The 9471-nt window shown below is 33.7% G+C and overlaps 1 pseudogene; it reads right to left on the bottom strand.

The window, feature by feature from the left end:
• Positions 1 to 9123: 9123 nt before the first annotated feature.
• Positions 9124 to 9242, bottom strand: LOC112484001 (annotated as a pseudogene).
• Between the last annotated feature and the right edge of the window lie 229 nt (positions 9243 to 9471).

Genomic DNA, 9471 nt, shown 5'->3' with positions numbered 1-9471 from the left:
TTCCAACTGGATTATTTCTTGTGTCAGGTATGAGAAAATGCTAAGGACGTTTTACGAGTTTATTTTGAAGTACATGTTTAGTTCGCATTATGTGTATGGAAATAGATTGGGGAAGGCCTAAAGGAGTTTTATTTTTCTATTTGTGGCTATGTGTCAGACCAGTAGAGGTATAATGTGAATCATTGATTTTAAAAGAAAAAGAAAAACTTTTAAAGAAAAAATTCTGCAGTGAAATCTTTAACTGTAGCCAACTTCTGAATATTTCATTTACACTCATCTTAAACCATGTTATCATAAGTAATTCATAGACCTTTTCTAAAATATGGAGTTATGAAACATCTTTTCACATTTAGAAAAAAGTAAAGAAAATGCATTTTTATAAGTAGTATGCTTTTATTTTACCAATTACTTTCTTATAAAAATTAAGTAAGATTGCTGCAGTTGTCTGTTTTCGTATTTCTGAAGAAAAAACATTTGTACCTTAGTCAATAGTTGTAAAGTTGTCTTTTTCTCATGTATTTAAGTTATCTATGTTATGTTCCAAACTCTTATTTACCTGCTCTGAGAACAGAGTTATGGATCTCAGGGATATATTTTATTTATCCCTCCAGATCTGTTTTCCACTGTTCTTCACTCTTGTCTCTACCATAGAGGCCAATTTGTGGACCAAACAAGGGGCTTCCTTGATCTCTCATTTCCAGTTGGATTTAGTCAGTGGGGGTAGCCCAGCAAGAGAGTGGTTATGGAATGAGGTTGGCCATTTATTTCTCCGGCTCCCATCAGGCACAGGTTAGCTGTGTTCACCAACTGTGACTTCTTCCTTCAACTGATCCTTTTAATAGGATTCTGTCTTCCAAGGTATGGTGACTGCACTTTGCTCTTGTCATTTGTACCTACGATGGCAAATGCTCTGCTGTTCCCATCACCATGGACATTCTTTGTGATTTCCTTATGCTTCACTTATACCTTTATATGTGGCTCTTTTATTAGATGATTCTCAAAGTATTTATATTTGAGTTGACATCTGGTTTCTGCCAAACTTGATAAAGAAACAACGAAAAAGAAATCTCAAATAATGGCATAAATATCTTCAGATAGTGTTTATTCAACCCAATTCGAGTCAATATTTTAGTGAAAGCTCGTGATGCAGCTAAGTTTTTGGAAATAGAGGCAGTGATGTGGAGGTAGAACCTCGAAAAGCAAAGTAGTGTCCAGTATGAACTGAGAGAACACAAAGCACTATTTACATTTCTATTTTCTAACTTAATTTTACCTACCACCCCTCTTCCATGTTTACTTTAAAATGTTTGTTTTCTTTTCTAAGCTGTGAAGACTTTATTAGTAGATAACATGTCTTTTATATACACCACAGACCCTTGGATAATGTTTGTAATGATGCATATTTGCCATGCTGTGTCTCTAACAGACATTCCTATCTGGGAATGTGATGGTTCTGCACCAAAAACCTAAGGTTAATAGGTCATATTAATGTAAAACTGAGCCTTTTTCTTCCAAATATACCTGGGCTCTTGATTGTTTTTACCACCTCCTGACCTCCTGGTCCTGGGACCAGAGTGTTACATAAAAATATTTTTTCTCTCTTCTGATTAATTTCTTATGCTTCTCTTGTGTAATTATTTTTTTTTAATTTTATGATTCAAATAAATTCCAATTAATAAATAAATTCCAATTTTTTTTTAAACAAATAAAAGTTTCTGAACAGTCTTTTCTGCATACAATTACTCTTGAGTTTACCAGAAACCTTCAGTTGGTCTCTCTCCACCAAACCCAGGAGGGAGCGACTGCAAGCATGCCTGCCTGGATTTGGGTGAATGTAAGCTTTACTATCATGATCATGGGATCTCAGTGCCCATTCTAGTGTAATTCTTAATTTGTTTGTTTTAGAATTTTAAATGGCATCACCAGAGCTTGAGGCAAAGTAAGTAAACAAAGAAATAAACTATCACATACATATTTAGAAATATTAATATTTCAATATATTATCATTATGACATGATTTTCTAGCTATGCTTTTACTTTATTTTGATCAAGAGAAGGAAAAAAATAACAAATTGATTTTTAAATTAAAATTCTGGAAAAAAGCAGTAAAGAGTCTTTTTAACATGTAACATAGCAGTAAACTTAAATTGTAAAAATTGTGTAGAAACAGATTAATACAATAGAATAACAAATTTAGACAGTAACTCTAATACAAATAGTACAAAACTTTTAGTAAATCTGAAGCAGACAGATGTGCTCTTCAGTAAATGTGTTTTGAAATAACTATGTTGGGCTCTGGCAAAAAAAATGCTGATTTCATATTTGCACAAAGATGAATTCCGAATGTGGTAATGATTTAAGTTTAAGAAACTGTAAAGTAGAAGAAAAAAAAAAACATGGGAGATTTCTTTCCTAAACTTGGAGAGTTGAAGGTCTTTATGCAATTGACACAAATATTTAGAAGCCATAAAAAAGATTGATAAATTTAATGATGTGAACATCAAAAGTTACCCTATGGCAAAAGAAAAAACGGAGTCAAAGGACAAAGACCAACTGGAAAATATCATGACTGATAGCACATTCAAGTGTTCCTGAATATACAAAGAAATCCTATATAGGAGGTAAAAAAGCCAATAGACAAAATAGGTAAAAGATAAGAAGAGATCAGTCACAGAAAAGGAATATGACCTTAGGCATAGGAAAATATGCAAAATCTCATTCATGAGAGAAATACGAATTGAAACTACAGTACTATTTCATTTTAATTCATTGGATTGACAAAAAACTTAAAGCTTAATAACCCACAGTATTGGAAAAATTGAAAGCCAATGGACTTCTCCCATAAAGTAGTTTGTCTCTTGGTCTTCACTGTTTCATTAAAGAACAACTTCATTCCACTATTTGCTTAGACCAAATTGTTTCCAATATCCTTTTCTTTTTTTTAATCTCCCATGCCACATGTAATTCTCTAACACACCAATAGTGGAGCACAAGAATAGTTGATGTGTGCCTTAGAGACTTTCACTGCCTTCTCTTTTGACTGTAATGTTCTTCCCCCAATGGACGTACAATTCACTTTGGTATTTCCTTCAGATTGCTGACCACATATCACAATATAAATGTTCTTTCCTGAATTATACATAACAGCTCTTCTCTCATCATTCCCTAGTGTTCTTAGACTCCTTGCCTGCCTGCCTGCCTGCCTGCCTGCGTGCCTTCTTTCCTTTCTCCCTCTCTGCCTCCCTCCATTCCTCCCTCCAGTTTTAGAAAATATAGAATAAAAGTGAGACATTAATAGGTATCAGAACTTAAGCCCCAGGAATAAGTGGACAATTTGGAGAGGTTTGGATTTCTCTTGTCATTTGACAAAAAATTTTTTGGGGTTTTGAGGCAATCCTACATAAATTTCAAAGTTCAGTGAAGACTCCATTAATGTATGAACAGCAGTGATAAAACACTTGACTCTTAGGTCCAGTTTTACTCCTGCAATATATATAACTTAATATTCTACCTTTCTTTTCCCTCACAGTTTGAGAATTCCAAATCCTGGGCCTCACCCCACTTTTCTCTCTCCCTCTAGTTGCTCTCTTATTTTGTCTTTCCTTTATGCTTGTATGTTTTCCTCCGCATTAGCAGTATCAAACACATGGTAGGCAGATTGAAATGAATTGCACTTTCTGATAGTTGGTCTTTGATAGTATTTCAAGCAGATGAGGTTATAGAAAATGTCTATGGTTGTAAAACTTGCGTGAAATATCCTCCCAGAGACTGTAAACTAGCTGTTAACCTCAGCCAGACATCTCGTTACTGAGCTCTTGGCACACTGACAAGAAATCATGTGTGGTTTTAAAAAAATCACTGCTATCTTTCTGATAGTCACAAGTGTAAAAAGAGAGATCACCCCATTATCTGGATGATAACTATCCTCTAGAATAAAGGCACAGGCATATTCTACACCAAAGTCCTGTCTTTGACTCTTATGTTTATTACCCTTTTAACACGTACAAATAGGAAATTAAGGTCTCTTTATTTGTTTTCAAGTCCTTTCTAGATTTTTTTTCTTTTTTCTTTTTGTTTTTGTTTTGGGGTGATATAGGCAGAAGTTAAGCTTCTATAAATGATGCTAGGGGGTTAAATCTCTTGATTCCTTTATAGTATAGCAGGACTTTACGACTGTACCTGCCACTGGCAATTTATCAAACCACTTACACAAATGCAGCTTTTACTTTAATAGATTAGTGCCTTGTGGTGAGCTAATCAAAATATAGCTACACAATACCTTCTTTTTTTTCAGTCACATAAGTTTATTAAAAAGGTGGCATAATCTTTTCAAAGAAGTAGACTGTGACGATAATTTCTTCTGCCAAAGAAATAAATCATTTTGGGGATCACCACCTACCATGTTTCATGCTACTGCTTAAAACAGATATAACTTCCTGACAAATAATTTTTATAGAAGCAACCTTTTCAAATACTCTTAAAGAATTATCTCTATACTTTACTTTGTATAATTATACTACCTAAATATGTATCATATTTGAACCCATGTCAAATATAATATACAAAAATACCGAACTCATAATGAAATGAGAGCATATATAGCATGTTAGTATTGCCGCTTTGTATCAGTTACCGACTGTCCTAAAACAGCACCTATTAAATAATATTTTATCTTTAAACTTTCTGTGGCAGAAAGTGGAAAAGTTTTGCCACAAAACTATCCCATTTATTTGTTAAAAGGAAAATTCAATTTAAGCAAAAGAATGAATTTGAAGGCATAACACCCTTTTGCTGAGATCTGTCTAGTGTAATGGTACTAAGTTAGGCACCAGTTAGTACCGATGAGTCTATATTGAAGCTGTGCCAGGAGAAGCCACTGGCTCAGCTGAGAAATAACATGTGAGTGATTGGGTGAGAAGAGATATACTACAGCAGGGTGACTTAGAATAGGCTGATTAGGAATTCATTGTTAAGGAAAATATAAACTAAGAAAAGTCAATTATCAGAAATATGGTTAATAGGTAAGACTATACCATTTTCCATGCTTTATAATTATGAAAAACAGAATCTCTTATTAGTATTATATAATGCTTTAAGTAGATATAAAATACATTTTTTTTCTTTTCTAATGCACAAATCTCTTTATGTGAATTAACTTTCTTGGTAATCAAGAGCCTAAATAGGCGTAAAAAATGTGAATAATAAATGAAGAAATGTGAGATTTATTTCAGATGAATATCAGTGTGAGAAGAAATGTAGATGGTTTTCTAATGGTACCTGGGATATTTAAAAAGAGGAAACAATTTATAGAAAGTAAAACCTCCCTACCAACCCACATGGCTCAAATTGAAGACTGAGGTACACACTTTGAAGTTAGTTTCAAAGAAATCAGTGAAGACACCAGTCCTTCCAGCTCATCAATTCTCCTAGTTTCAAGATGCACGCAAGCTATTCTCATGAGCTGGGCATTGGCCCTTGGGATTGAAGTGGCCATCAAGGCCATTAATAACCCTTCTCAGAAAACTAATTGTCTACCAGGTCCCCATTTTAGTCACTTGTTTCAAAAGATAAATAATTATGGAACGTCATTAGATCTGGAAGCTCCATGGAGTAAGCAAGTTCTACATCACAGTCTCGCACTCACAGTCTATTCCCTGCTTCACATTCTTGTTCTTAAACTTGTATTTGTCCAAAGCTTGTCTAAACCCAAGAATCATAGGCTTATTCATAATTCTCTTATTTTCTCCTAATATCCATCAGGAAGTGCTAGACTGAAACTCTAGAGACCTGTTTGTTGTTTTGTTACATCTTTTATTAATTAGCTCTGTTATTTGGGGTAGTTTACTCACACTCTTTTTTCTAAATCCACTTTCCTTCTATGTAAAATCAATGATCTGAAATTGATAAATGTCTACAGTCTCTTCACGGTCTCCAGATCTTTAAGAAGAGATAAGGCAGTATAAACAAATTTTAAAATGTGAGGAAAAGTTATAATAAATGATTCAAGCCATGACACTAAGTAATGTCTAATTCTACGCTTTGCTAAAGTGACAATTCAGAGAGGAAATATAAGCACCCAATTTTGGCTGCCTTATGTAATTTGAGTAAAATGGCAAAACCACTGATTCGATACCATCCCTAAATTAGTTTGCCCTGATGTCGAGCATAGCGCTCCATTAAATTATACACTTATTAATGATACACTTAAAAACGTGTTTGTAGAAAGAATTCTAGAACAATTTAGTTACAAACCATGTATTTAACATCATTATTCCTTGGCATCCACGCTATGCTAAGCCCGGCTAAATTATCGCCGTTATACACATATAGAAAGTGCAGCACACTTTCCTCACGCTGTCCATCCCCTGCATCTGCCAGATATGTTCCTTTTTAACTGTCTCTCTCCTAAAAAGACCCTGCAAGCATCAACTCACATTTCATCCACCACAGAAAGCTCACTGCAACTACAAGTAATTTTTCTCCTTCCACCCATTAACCCACTTCTGTTCACCCCACCTTCTAGTCTGTCTCCTGGTTGTGTCTGTCTTCTGTCCCTAATGCTTTAAGTCACCTCTACCCAGGTGAGCTCAGTGCTGTTTTATCAAGGGTTAGCTATGAGTACTTTTCCTAAGAATTTGCCTCAGCAATCACTGCTTCCTTTCCTTCTCTAGTTCCCAAATCCTGTGTACCCTAATAATAGCTTTCACCAGGTTTGAACTTTGGACTAGGCGACCTCAGTTTTGATACCAGTCTCTGATCCTCAGAAATCAGTATTTTTTACCTGTTATCGCTACTATTTGAATTTCAATTTTTCCTGATGACTATTGCTCAATTCTCTCCAACTTTTTTTGCCTCATTTTTTTATACATTAGTTAGTTGATATGACATAAAATCATTATCTGCATACTTCATATGACCTTTTATAAGAAAAATATTTTTTTGTATATATGTATACGCACACACACAGATATGTGTATATATATGTTGTGACATCAATAATAAAGTTAGTATATAAATCATGTGACTTATATCCTAACAGCTACTAATAATGTGATCCCAAAACTGCCTTAGGCTTGACTTTTCTTTTTACCCATCCTCTGTGCTCACATTTCAGTTGAAGGCTTTAATTAGAAATATGATAAAAATATTCAGTTTCAAAGAACCATAAAGGAATTACCAATCTTTTTTTTTTTTTGATAACCCAAAGTAGACCCTTGGATTTCTGTATCTTTTAAATTCTTTGTTTTCTCTCAAACCACCTTTACTTATTAGTATTTATTAATTAAACAAAAACAAAACTAGTTTAACATAGGACATATTCTTTAAAATAGTTTTTCTCTTGCATTTAAATGTCAGGACTAAGAAGTATGCTAGTTCTTAATTTAAATATAATACTAGACTAAATTTATAATGTGGAAAGAAGCAATTGTTTTCTAGTAGCTTAATAAGTCAGTACATTATAACATCTCTACAGTCAGTAAAGCAATGGTAATACATATAATAGTCATGAAACAATATAATAACTTTATACCTAATTTTTCAAGGGTATCATATTTTTCACAAATTCAATTTTTAAAAAGAATGATGATAGTCAAGTAAGGTAGACAGCTGTCAATTTGAGTTTACCCCAAAATAAAAAAAGCAGAATATTTACTGATGTACAAAGATATTAAAAATAGATGTTAAAAATACAGAACAGTTGCAACATATGTTAAAATATTTACCTACTAATTATAATTTAAACAATTAGAAAGTAAAAATTAAATAATGCAATATTTTGGAATCTAATTCGATTTCCTAGTTGTAAAGTCTCTTCTAGAATCTACGTTCTATTTTTTAAATATATTTTTAATAGCTTAGTGGTTTCAGGAGGATGATTTGCTATATATAGTTTTAGGACTTAAAACATTATCAAGACCAATTGTTATTTTTTAAAATTATTTTTACTAAACTTGTACCCCAAAATATATATATCACTACAGGCTTTGCACCAGACAGTCCTAGGTTCTTATTCTGGCTTTGCCACTTATCCGTCTTATAACCTTAGACAAGTGTCTAAAATTCTCCAACCTATATTTTCCTCCATTATGAATAATGTATAATAGAAGTACCAGCCTTGTAGTATAGCTGAGGGTATTTTTATTTTTATTTTTTATTTATTTTATTTATTTATTTAAAAAAATTTTTTCGATGAGGCAACCCTTGGTTAACCTCACAGATTGCAAGGACCTTGTCAGCTTACAATCCCTTATTTTTATTTTTTTACACCTAGAGGAGCTGGTCTTCCTAGGTGGTCTCCCATCCAAATACTAACCAGGCCCGACCCAGCTTAGCTTCAGAGATCAGATGATATCGGGCTTGTTCAGGGTGGCATGGCTGTAGACTGAGGGTGTTTTTAAAAGTAAGCTGTGTAATGCATTTAATGCTGACATATAGGAAGGAAGTGCAATCATGGACCACTTAATGACAGAACCATTCTGAGAAATGCATCATTAGTCAATTTTGTCATTGTGGGAACGTCATAGAGGGCTCTTACATAAACCTAGATGGTTGTATGGTATAGCCTATTGCTTCTAGACTACAAGGCTGTATAGCATGTTTCTATACAAAACAACATGAGATTAAACCAAAGCACAAGAGAAAATGAAGCAGTCAAGAGGCATGGTAAACACGATGTATAAGGCTGCTACCGGCGTAACAAGCCATACTGTTCTACAGAAAACATTTTTTTTTAAGAATATGCTCTAAAACAATAAAAAGTATAGTATAGTAAATTAACAAATTAACAAATTTCAGTAACATAGTCAGTTATTATTATTACCAAGTGTTATGTACTGGATGTAATTGTATATGCTATGCTTATATGACTGGCAATGCAGTAGATTTGTTTACACCAGTATCTCCACAAACATAAGTGATGCATTGCCCTATGAAGTTAGGATGGCTATAATGTCATTAGGCAATAAGAATTTTTCAGCTCCATTATAATCTTATGGGACCAACATCGTATGCATAGTTCATCATTAACCGAAGCACCATTATGCAGCACATAACGGTACTCAAGAAGCATTAGTGTTATTTATTTATTTGTTCGTTTGTTTATTAATTAATTAATCAATTAAACACCTACAGTGCCTGATATTCCAAGGTGGTCTCCCGGCTAAGTACTAACCAGGCCCGAGCCTGCTTACCTTCCGAGATCAGATGAGATCAGGCACATTCAGGGTGGCATGGCCGTAGCATTAGTGTAATTTTTAAAATTGTCTCTAAGTTCTTTATTGGCACGGTCTTTGGAAGCATGCTCCCTTTGATGGTATATTAGAAGATTTAAAATATAATTTCTGTCTGGTTTCATGCTTTTCTCAGGAAAGAGACAAGAACATTTAATGAAGTTGTTGTTGTCATTGTTGTTGTTGTTGTAACACATTATCTAGAATCTAAGAGTAAAAGGTCCCGCTCTCCTGGTAGTAC

The sequence above is a fragment of the Pteropus alecto genome, unplaced genomic scaffold (genome assembly GCF_000325575.1).
Source record: "Pteropus alecto unplaced genomic scaffold, ASM32557v1 scaffold166, whole genome shotgun sequence".
Taxonomy (NCBI): domain Eukaryota; kingdom Metazoa; phylum Chordata; class Mammalia; order Chiroptera; family Pteropodidae; genus Pteropus; species Pteropus alecto.
The sequence above is the reverse complement of the archived record's forward strand: the minus strand, read 5'-3'. Positions and strand labels throughout refer to the sequence as shown.